Source organism: Hevea brasiliensis, chromosome 18 (assembly GCF_030052815.1).
Source record: "Hevea brasiliensis isolate MT/VB/25A 57/8 chromosome 18, ASM3005281v1, whole genome shotgun sequence".
NCBI lineage: Eukaryota > Viridiplantae > Streptophyta > Magnoliopsida > Malpighiales > Euphorbiaceae > Hevea > Hevea brasiliensis.
Genome location: NC_079510.1, coordinates 3,526,680 through 3,538,802, shown reverse-complemented (window position 1 = coordinate 3,538,802; position 12,123 = coordinate 3,526,680).

The window sequence follows — 12,123 nt, the reverse complement described above, 5'->3', positions numbered from 1 at the left end:
AATTATTTTTTGAATATAGTATTACTTCTAATATATGTATAAAAAGAATTAAATAGGTATTTTAATTAATTACATCATAAATTAATTAAAAATTTATTATTATAACAGGTAAAAATTTATTTAAATTAAATTAAATAAGAGAGAATTTTTAATTTAAAATTAATTTAATAGTAATAATTTATCTTATTTAAAGTGTAATTAAAAATTAAATTAAAAAAATAAAAATTATAAATTACCTATGCATAGCATGGGCATTATAATAAGTTTCTATGATTACTTAGATTAAAATGTAATAAAATTACTTTATTCGAAAAATTATTTAAATTTTATGAAAGTTTTATATTTTATCTAATAATTTATGTAAATTTTTTTTTAAATTACAAAAAATATATTAGATTAATGAGAAAATAATGTTATTTAAAAATATATAAATATAATTTTTTTATTAATATAATAAAAAATATATTAAATTACTAATAATAAATAAAATTATTTAATTTTAATAATAATGAAAATTTATAACATTATTCAAATTAAATTAAATAAAAGAGAAATTTTAATTTAAAATTAATTTAATAATAATAATTTATCTTATTTAAAATATAATTAAAAATTAAATTAAAAATAAAAATTATAAATTGCTCATGTATAACATGGGTATTATGCTAGTTTAATTATATGACAGTAGAGGTGACAAACTGATCTAATCTGTGACACCCCTTATCCGTCTACAGTATAGCCAAGTAAGGCATGTCACACTCAGTATCGGAGCGCCTTAACTTATCTTATTACATCTCCTAATAATCACATTTGATTTTATTTATTTTAATTTCAATTTATCAATCGGAGAAACTAACAGAGTTTCCCCTAATTTATTAATATTTGGACGATTTCTCACCTGTGTGAAAACAATTATTTATATATATATATATATATATATATATATATTTTTTTTTTTTTTTTTCAAACTCAATTTTTTCACCATAAAAACATTAATCAATCTCATTCATAAGAATCTATACGAAGTTTCCATCACACTTCCATTCATACACAATTTATATATGAAATTACAAACTTCATAAATTTACAATAATATACAACCAAGTACAAATTTGGTATTATACATTACATGTTTAATATTTAATTATAATGATCCAAAAGAAGCAAAATACATCAGCTAAATATATCCTACCAACTGCACTGCTGGATGAGGTGACTCCCGAGACCCAATGCAGATTAAAAACTCTAATTCCCAGTTTAAGGCCTACTGGGCTCTCTGTCCTGATCTCCAGTACCTACGCGTGGCAAAAAGCGACGAGCTAAGCATAAAACTTAGTGATGCAAATATAATATAAAGATAAACAAAATAATTAAAAATAAGAAAATTTTACACTGTTATGCCATACCGAAAGTATTTTTGATAATTATTTAGATTTTATTTTATTTATTGGTTTCTTCATTTTTATTATTTATTAGTAAAATTTTAAGACTTATTTTAGTTGCCCAAGTAACCTATACCTGTTGATTGGACTGGATAAACGAGTAAACTGGCACTGAGTACTAAATACTTCGAGCTGTCACACCATCAGTCACATAGTGTCTACCCGGTGTATAATAGAATGGCTAACAAACCATAATAACAATCAGACATAAAGCCGTGTATGTCAAAGAATAACAAAATGGCCATAAGCCATAAATCATAAAATGGCAATAAAAGCCATAAATAACATAATGGCACAGAGCCATAAGCAGTACTGCAATTGGAACCCTATTGGTATACCAACCTATCTAAACCAACCATACTAGGCATACATGGGCATATTAGCAATTTAGGTTTTAGTTCATTGTATTTGATGTCATTATGGTTACTATTCACATTACTATTTATACAAATTTTGACTATTTTATAAATAATAGGTATACAAGTTCTAAATACATGATCATACCACATTTTGGATTATAAAGTTGTTGGCATTAATTGCCAACCATAATTCAAGGCTTCCTAGAAGTATTTCTAAAATTTCAATTTTTGTCACTCAAGTTCACTGTTCCATTGGACTACAGTGGAATTTTGGCTAACTTTTCTTAATCAAAGTTGTTCATTAATGTCTCTACTTAAATTCCCTTTTTGAATCACTCTATTTGAAGTTTTGTAGCTCAAGTTATGGCATTTTTAGCATAACTGGCCGGATTGGTCAGTGTCCAAAATTTTCTAGGCAGTTTTAGTTCTGGCAGTTTTGATGAGCTAATTTTGATTAGTAATTTAATTAAGTTATGGTTAGAATTTGGGTTTCTGTTCTTCATAAAAGTTGTTCTACTATGTCTAAGCTTTCCATGAATTTAAAAATCGGGTCATTTGGACTTCTCTACACATAGTTATGCTCATTTGAACTATCATTGTTCATATGGTCATTTTTCCAGGCCCAGATGTTGATTATCCGGATTCAAGCCAGTTTTAGGTCACTTTGTGTTAGTTTTCTGGGCAGGGTCTCTTCATGAAAAATGTGGCATTATGTCCTTAGTTCACTTCCAATTGGCCTTACACCAATTGCAGCTACACAATTCAACTTATGGCTGCCCAAACCCACTGGACTCAAAGTCCAGAATTTCCATCACAAAGGGCAACATATCCAATTCACAATTCAATGCCACAACCAATTCCATTTTAAGGTCAAACCACATTAAATGGTCACTAATTGACCTTCATATCATTAATTCATCAACAATTTGGAAAAACCCTAATTTTGGCTTAAAACCTTAATTCCTAATATCTCAATCTCATACCACACATAGAAATCAAGGTTCTAATCCATATATTCTTATCAAAGGCTATCACTACACAACTTTAATTCAATTAAAACTCATCAAACAGTTCCCTACTCATGTCTGCCGAAAATCATGAGTGCTCATATATGCATATTTTGTTTCATTTTCAACCATTTCTAACTCAATTAAAGATCTTAACAAAGAATAAAGAGAGAGAGGGGTGGGAATTGGCACTAACCTTGAATTGGCTAATCCTTGACTTGTTAAAACTTCAATTTCTCTTAGAAGTTTTGCTGCCTAATGCTTCCTCAAGGTGCAAGGTTAAATTTTGGTGAAGGGATCAAGAGGTTTTATGGTGAAATTGGCTAGGAAATTGAGCTTGTTTGGAACAATAATGGTGGAGTCTCTCTCAAGATGGGTTTCAGTCAAGCTTTCCAAGGAAAAAGATGAGCTGATTTTTGGTTTAATTATTCCCTCTCACCTTTTATACTTAGGCTTGTCAAATTTTGATTGGCTAGAAAATTTTTAATTGCATCATCATTACCTAATGCTTATGTCATAATTAAGTTTTAAATTTTCATTTTGTTTTATTTTCTTTCTTCTTTCTTTTACTCATTTTTAATTAAATTTTTATCAATATTTATTCATATTTTATGACATAAACCTCACTTATTTAAATGAACAAGTTGGTTAAAAATCATTTCTGAATGTGAAATAACCAAAATGTCCCTCATTGTGTCTATCGAGTTATAATTGTCTATATCAATTAACATAAATTTTTTTGGCATTCTATTGTCATCTAAACCTCAATAATCCTTCATTTAAGTCCCAAATAATTATTTCACAGGGTTCTCCACAAGTCTAAGGTCAGCAACTGTCTTCATAGTCGCTTCCCGTAAGGTTACCCATCGTCAGAGCTTCGGGTCATTTAACCTCTTTGCATTTCATCTCCTAAAATTTTTCCTTAATTTTTCTTGTCATTATTTAGGTTATTTATGACTCCTCACTCTAATTTAAATATAGTTCTAGACATTTTAGCTGTTCGGACAGACATTGGTCACTGGAACAGCAGAATGTATGGACTATCTACAGTGAGGGCATTACATAATCGAATGAGTTCGCATTATTTTAATTTTGATTATGAAGTTTTTTTTACAATAATTTTTTTTTCTTTCCTACTCCCTTCTCCTCTCTTTGGCAAAAAGAGGAACACACAACTTATTTCCAACAGTCACTGACATCATAAACTAATCCACTCTTATTTTCCATTTAACACCAAACTCAAAAACAAGAAAACCATGAATAAAAAAATCAAAAAATCCAAAATTGCAAACACATAACACAAGATTCATAGGCGAGTTACAGAGCGAAGGGCAGATTTAAACGCAAATCAACAAATCATCACCTCTTCTTACATTAATTTCATCACTGTACTAGTTTACACTCTCTCACCTCCAAAGAGACATAACACGCAATTCATTTGTCCCTCATTCAGCTTTCTTCCCTAAACACAACATCCCTTCCATAAGCATGTGCACATAAGCATCTCAACATATGGTTGGAGATACCATCGGAAAATAGCCTAAGAGACTTTTGGTAGTGTTAAATTAAAAATCAAGTACTTTTGTGATACAAATTGAAGTTCAAGGATGGTATTGATAGAACCCCAAAGTTCAAGAATCGTGGGTGAAAATTAGCCTAGACTTATATGAATGGAAAAGAGAATGAATGTGCTTGCTCTAAGAGCACCAAATAATTTTTTGAATAATAATAAGATACATGTCTTGAATGATTAGAGATGAGCTAACTTTGATTATAATCGAATTGAATACTTTTAATTCTGTTTTTCCAATTCTCTAGTTCAATTTTTATTTTTTTTATTTTTTTAGAATTTTGGTTTTTTAGTTTGATTCAAATAACTCATATTGTACTAACTAAACTCATCCAAGTTTTAAGACTCATAGTTATATTTTAAGCCCATATCTTTTTTTTTTTTTTTTGCCTTAAGCTTAATCACCTCAAATTTAGAAGACAAGCATAATACCCAAGAGTCCAAGTAGAGGCAGAGCTAAATTGGGCTAGCCATGCCCCAATGAGCTCTTACTATTTATTTTTCATTGAAAAATTTTATTTTTAAGTTTTATTGTTTAAAAATAAATTTTAATTTACATATAAACATAACTAAAAGTTAGATTAACTTTTAATGTTATAAATAACTAATTATATTTTAATATAATTGTAATATCCCCATTTTTCGAAGTCAGAATATTTATCCTTGACAGAATATTCTGGTGAAAAAATTAAACTTTACTGACAAGGGAGTGAGAGTAAGATGTGAAAATATATTTATATATGTGTATATGTGTGTTTGAGATGTTCAAAAATGTATTTAAAAATGAAAATATTTTAAAGTTTTTATTTCCTAAAAGTTTTTAAGTGTTTTTAGCAGAAGAAACTTCTACAGCCAAAGGATGGACTTTCGACAGCAAAAATCCCTTTTCTTGTTCAAATACTTTTTTTAGACAGAATAGATTTTGATAGCCAAAAGTTGAACTCTCGACAGCTAAAATTTGAACTCTCGACAACCAAAAGTCCCTCGATAGTGAGGGTATAAAAAGGGTCCAAAACTAATTTTTACTATAAAAAACACTTGAGTTTTTTTTTTTTTTCTTCTCTCTCTCTCAACTGTTAGAGCATACAAGGGACTCTTTGAAGAGATTTCCTTGAGTTTTTAAAGATCTAGAGGTGGATTCTTTTGTTTAGAAATTTGGAAGAGTAAATTCAAGCTTCAGGATTTTGATTCTCTCACCTCCAAGCTTCAAAAAAAGAGGTAACTTCATTTTCTTCTTAATCTAATAGGTATATCTAAGAAAGTTGATGAGGGATTAGGTTTCTATAACTTCAATTTCATGTAAAGTTATTTTTAAGATGAGTTTTAGGAAGTATGCATTTTAGGGTTAGGGTTTTGTGATGTATGTTGAAATTGCATATTTTTATTGTTAGTTTAGTAATGTTTAAGTGTTTTGGGCTTTAAATAGCTAATTTCCCTTAATGGATTTGAAGAAATCCTTGAATATGCTAGTTAGGTTTGGGGAAAAACCTATGATTTAAGTTTTTGATTAATGTATGTGGGTATTAAGTATGATTTCAAGTTGTTTTAGGCTCTAGAGATGTGTATATGTAACACCCCTATTTGTATAGCCTGGTATATTTCACTGTTCTGGTGACCGGTTTCGGTCCGGACAATTAAGAGGATTAGAACCATACTTAAGACAATTAGGTAAACCATAAATACAAATAATTAGTAATGTTCAATTAGTTAAGTATAAACAAGAAAAAAGAGAACATAAGAAGTTAAACGAGCCGAGAGTCACAGCGATGGGTGACCTCCTTGGGAACGACTGCGAAGTCGTTTTAAACTCAAATTTTGAACCGTAAAATGTGACGCTGCAGTCCTTAGGACCCTTATGAACACAGTGGAAAAGAGAAAATCACGAAAAAGTACTGTTAAGCTAGTCAAATAATTAGGTCAGGGAGCTGGAAGAAATATGGAATTATTTGCAAACCGGGATGAACCGGCGAGGGGCAATTTGGTCAATTGACCCCGAGAGCTGACTCCTGACCTAACTGTCAAATAAAAACGGAGAAAAGAAAATTTTGGAATTGAGAATTAAATTAAAGAACTAATAGAAAAATAGAAAAAAAAAGAGAGGAAAATGAAAAAGTAAAAAGGTGATGACATCATGCATGACCTCATGCATGATGTCATAAAAGAATTAATTAAATTATTTATTAAACTAAATTTTTATGGTCTTCCATAGAAAAATAAATAAAAGAAAACAAAAGAAAAAATAAATAAAATCACTTCTTCTTCCATAAACTTGCCGCCTCACTCCTTCTCTCAACTCTCCCTCTCCACAAACTCCATTAAAGCTCAATTTTGAGCTTGTATATTATAAGATTTCACCATAGAATAGTAAGCCACCATAGTTAAAGCTTATCTAGGCAACTTGAGAAGAGGATTGAGCAAGAAAGAAAGAAGGAAAATTTGAAGAAAAGGAGGAAGAAAATTCTGCTCAAGGTTGGTAATACAAACCTCAATTTTTCTTTGTTTAATTAGTGTTTATATGGCATTAAGAGCTTGTAAATAACCTTAAAATGAAATAAAAATATGGGGGAAGGACCATTAATGAATTTTCGGCCAGCTTGAGAGGAGTATGATTTGCATGAAATTGATGGGTTTGAATGAGTTTAGGGACCTCGCTTAGTTGAATGATTATGGTTGGAAACTTTGAAATTGCTAATGGTAATTAAGTAGTGAGATTAGGGTTTGGAGGCCTAGGGTTTTGAGGCAAATTTTGGAGAAATGCATAAATGATGACTTTGACCAATTGTGAACTGAAAAATGGTCAATAATGACCAAAGGAGATGTGAGGGAATTGTTAGAATGGAAGCCAAATTCAGAGGGTGAATGGTCATGCTGTTGGCAGCATGACCAAGCCAACTTTGAAGGACCAAAACGGAAATTTTACAAGTCCAATTGATATGCCATCAATTGGGGATGAAAATAGACATAAAATGACACAATTTTCATTAAGGAACCATGCCCAAAAACTGACCAAAACTTAGTGAACCAAATGACCAAAGTTGAGTAAGAGCAGTCTGCCACTGTACAAACTGACCAAATAAATAGTGTTTGTTCATTTGGTCATAACTCAAGCTAGGCAGGTCAAATTAACCTGAAATTTTACCAGTGGTTAGATCACATATAGACCTAAAACTTTCATGAAGAACACAAGTTCAAATTCTGCCAGCAACCAAGCCATTTGGTAACCCCAAGTTGGTGACCCAAATCTGCCAGCACCAAACTTTGCCCAGAAAATCTGGGTTATTTTCTATCCGGCAGCCCTGATTCAAAGGACCATAACTTGAGCTACAAAACTCCAATTGGGGTGATTCAAAAATGAGAATAAACTTAAGAAATTAAGGAATATTTTCTATGAAGGAAGTTTTACCAAATTCCAACAGTAAAATTACCAATGGAACAGTGCAACTTGGAGCACCAAAACTGCAAATTTGACAATTTGGCCAAAATGACTTAAACATTGAGAAAATTACCAAAACCAACAAATTTAATGACCAAAATGTGGTATGTGGGTGAAGTTGGAGTTCCCATACCTATTAAGCCTTAAAAAGTTAACAATTTGACTTGAATAGTGTAGTGAATAGTAACCCGAAACACAAAAACTTCGAGAACGTCGAAATTAGCACATTTAAGCTAGGTAAAAATGAAGTGAAATTTATTTTTTGATTTATGCTAAGTTATGGTACTGAAACACTGTGAAACTGTGTGTTTCAGCTGAAAAAGACTTGAAAATTCGAAGAGACTGAGTCAAGGCTTAAAGGCGACTCAAGTCAGGTTTGTGCACAATAATAATTGTTTAAATATTTTAATCTCAAAAATTTGACTTCTTTGATTAATTATGTACTGTGTTGCCATTTTATAATCGTAACTGTGACTTTGAAAATTGATTAGATTTCTCATAAATTGTTTGAATAAATTGTTTTGAATTGATTTTTTGTTCACACTTAGCATGACAGTATCACATTATTCCTCCTCCATTTATGGGGTTGAGATCGATTATTTTCCTCCCTCTCTGGCTTGCCAGTTGAGGTTGTAGATCGGATGAGTACTCATTAGCTAGCTAGCCACCTCCCTCATTGATTTCGATTAATGGGGTTGAGATTGCTTTGTCGTGGTGTACAACGCGGCATTGATTGGAAATTTTGTGTCATGGCTTAAGTTGTGTATGACTTTGGCAACACTGTGTTTATGAAGTTGTTTGACTAAACTATGTTTAACAGATTATTTGACAAAATAGTGTTATTATGAACTTTGATATTTGTGAAATGTGATTGAGAAATATTTAAATTGTGTTTGGCAATGAATGATTTATTTATTGTATTTTAAATTTTTATTGTGCACTACTGAGTATTTTTATACTCAGCGATAGCTTATTTTGCTGTCGCAGATAAGAGCAAGGAAAAAACAGCAGAGTGAGCTACTGTTAAATCGAGAACTACTCTGACCATTTTGTACGGGTATTATTTTATATCCTTGTAGATAATCTTGATGTAAAAATAAAAATGTTGTAGGTATCAATGTAGTTGAGCAGTTGTAAATAAATTGTAATAATATTATTTTGGATTTTTTTCTGTAAATTTAATATTTATACATATGAATTTCCTGCTTTATGCTTTGTGATTGGAGATATTGAATATTTTGAGATGATAAATCTTGATTTGTATTGTGAAATTATTTTGAAATGCATTGAATTGAGTTGGTTGGGAATTATTGAAGGTTGGGAGTTGTGAAAAACTTTTGGGAGTGTTTTTTCAGGTATTTGAAGAACTGTTTTCTCTAATTACAAACGGAACTCTGTCAAAATTTTTATAAAATTTGCGACAAAATTTAAATGGACAAAATTTTTACTAGTATTTAAACTTTGAATAAATGGTTTTTAATTTCTACCAAAATGCTCACCACTTCCAAAATGTAAGAAAATTGTTTTAAAATCCCTTGTAGGGTACTTAATGAGTTATCGGTAGGTGAAGTTCGGTAGTTCATTAAGCATTCTACGGGATCATGTTATGCCTTACAGAGGGGTAAGGTGTGACATGTTTTAGTGGTATCAGAGCATAGTTTTTCAATAAATTTTGACTATGTGTATGAACATTTTATTGATAAGTACAACTGCTCAAGTGTCTTTAATTGATACATATGACATATTTACATCATGAATATGCACTAACGGAGGGCAACCTCCTTGTGTTTAATCTCAGGAAGTAGAAAATTTTGGAAAACGGAAAGGAAGGAGGAGATCATTCTGAAGAACAATCTATTGAGGCTGAGGTTCAAGGGGAAGCCCCAGCACTCCAGAACGTGAGTGGGTCAGCCACTCCAGCTCTGCTCGATCTGCATGATTCCTGCTCAATTTGTACAGCAGATGGCTGCGTTCTTCCAGCAAATGGCGGGTAATGTGCCACCCCAAGCTCAGATGCCAGTACCTGTAGCACAACCACAGCCCTCAGCTCGGCAATATGAAAAATTGATGAAATTTGGGGCCACCGAGTTTAAAGGCACTGTGGATCCACTGGAGGCAGAACAGTGGTTGGAAAGAATGGAACGGGTTTTCAGAAAACTGCAGTGTACGGAAGAGCTGAAGTTCGAGTATTCTGTTTCCTTGTTACAAGGAGATGCATATGAATGGTGGAAGACCATCCCCCATAGCCTGGTGGAGCCGCTCGTGTTAACCTGGTCAGACTTTTTGAGAGAGTTTCGACAGAAATGGGTTCCCGATACATATGTGGATATGAAGTTACAAGAATTCTTGAGTTTGAAACAAGGGGAATGAACTGTAGCGGAGTATGAGAGAGACTTCTCAAGGCTAAGCCACTATGCTGGATGCTTAGTCTCCACCCCCAGAGACAGATGTAAGAGGTTTGAGTCCCGGCTAAGGCCAAGTCTGAGAATGCAAGTCGTGGGTTTTCGACATCAGAATTTTGCTGAATTGATCTCACAGGCCTTGAAATTAGAAAGGATAGAATCTGAAGGGGCAGTGAAGAAGGGTTCACAAGAGAAAGAGAAGGCTGAAAAGACTACTGGACAAGCATCTGGAAGTGGTTCTGGAAAGAGGAAACAGTTTGGGGGATCCAGCTCCTGTAGATCCGGCAGAGGTAGATTTTCTAGCCAACGACCACCCCGGTCTGGTCAGCAGACCCAACAAGCATCCAGAGGAGCTCTATCAGTCCGGCAGTGTGAAACTTGTGGTAAAACTCATAGTGGGGTTTGTTTCAAGGCCACCGGAACATGTTTTAACTGTGGAGGGAGCAGACATTTCGCTAAAGATTGCACTAGTCCGCGCTGGTCTGGATCTTTTGCTACATCAGAAGGATCAGCCCAAGTCTCTGCACCTAGAGGGTCACCGTTAGCTGCTAGCGGTAGAGGCAGAGGTAAGGGTCCTGGTAGCACTCCTGGAAGTCAAAGCACTGTTAACCACCGATCGATGGCGCACGATCAGAGTGTATACTATGCGTCAGAGGGAGGAAGCTGAAACATCAGACATTGTAGCTGGTATTTTCTCCATCCTTGACCAAGATGTGTATGTGTTATTTGATCCTGGCTCCACACATTCATATGTCAGTGCTAGTGTGATGTGTTCTACTGATATTCATTGTGTACCAATGGACTATGATGTGCTAGTAACTAGTCCATTAGGCCAGGAAGTCAGAGTAAATAGGCTATATAGGGACTGTCCTTTGGTGATCCAAGGACACAATTTTCTATCTGATTTAATTGAAATGCCCTTCAGAAATTATGACATTATCTTGGGCATGGATTGGTTAGCCAGGCATCACGCCATGATTGATTGTAGACTGAAGACAGTCACTTTTGGTCTTCTTCAGTATGGTGATGTAGTAATACATGGGGAGAGACAGTTATTACCTTCAAACATCATTTCAGCTGCACTGGCCAGGAAAATGATTAAGAAAGGGTGTGAGGCGTACTTGGCACATGTGATAGACACCCAAGTGGGGAGTCCAGCACTGAGGGATATCCCTACTGTATGTGACTTTCCGGATGTATTTCCTGAAGAATTGCCAGGATTACCTCCAGAAAAAGAAGTGCAGTTTGAAATTGATGTTATGCCTAGTGTGGACCCAATTTCCATAACACCATACAGAATGGCACCTGCAGAACTAAAAGAATTGAAAGTGCAGTTGCAAGAGCTGCTTGATAAGAGCTTTATTCGCCCTAGTGTGTCACCTTGGGGAGCGCCAGTATTGTTTGTAAAGAAGAAGGATGGCACTCTCCGGTTATGCATTGACTATCGACAGTTGAATAAGGTGACAATAAAGAACAGATACCCATTGCCCCGCATTGATGACTTGTTTGATCAGTTGAGGGGTGCAGCTGTGTTCTCCAAAATTGACCTGAGATCAGGTTATTATCAGCTGAAAGTACAAGAGCAGAGTATTCCTAAAACTGCCTTCAGAACCCGCTATGGCCATTATGAGTTCTTGGTCAAGCCATTCGGGTTAACTAATGCTCCGGCTGCTTTTATGGATTTGATGAACACTATTTTCAGACCATACCTTGACCAGTTTGTTGTGGTATTTATTGATGATATATTGGTCTATTCGAGGAATGCAGAAGAGCATGATAGACATCTGCGGATTGTACTACAGACTTTGAGGGAGAAACAGCTATATGCCAAACTGTCGAAGTGTGAATTTTGGCTTAAGGAGATATCCTTTTTGGGGCACATAGTATCAGCAGAGGGTATTAAGGTAGAT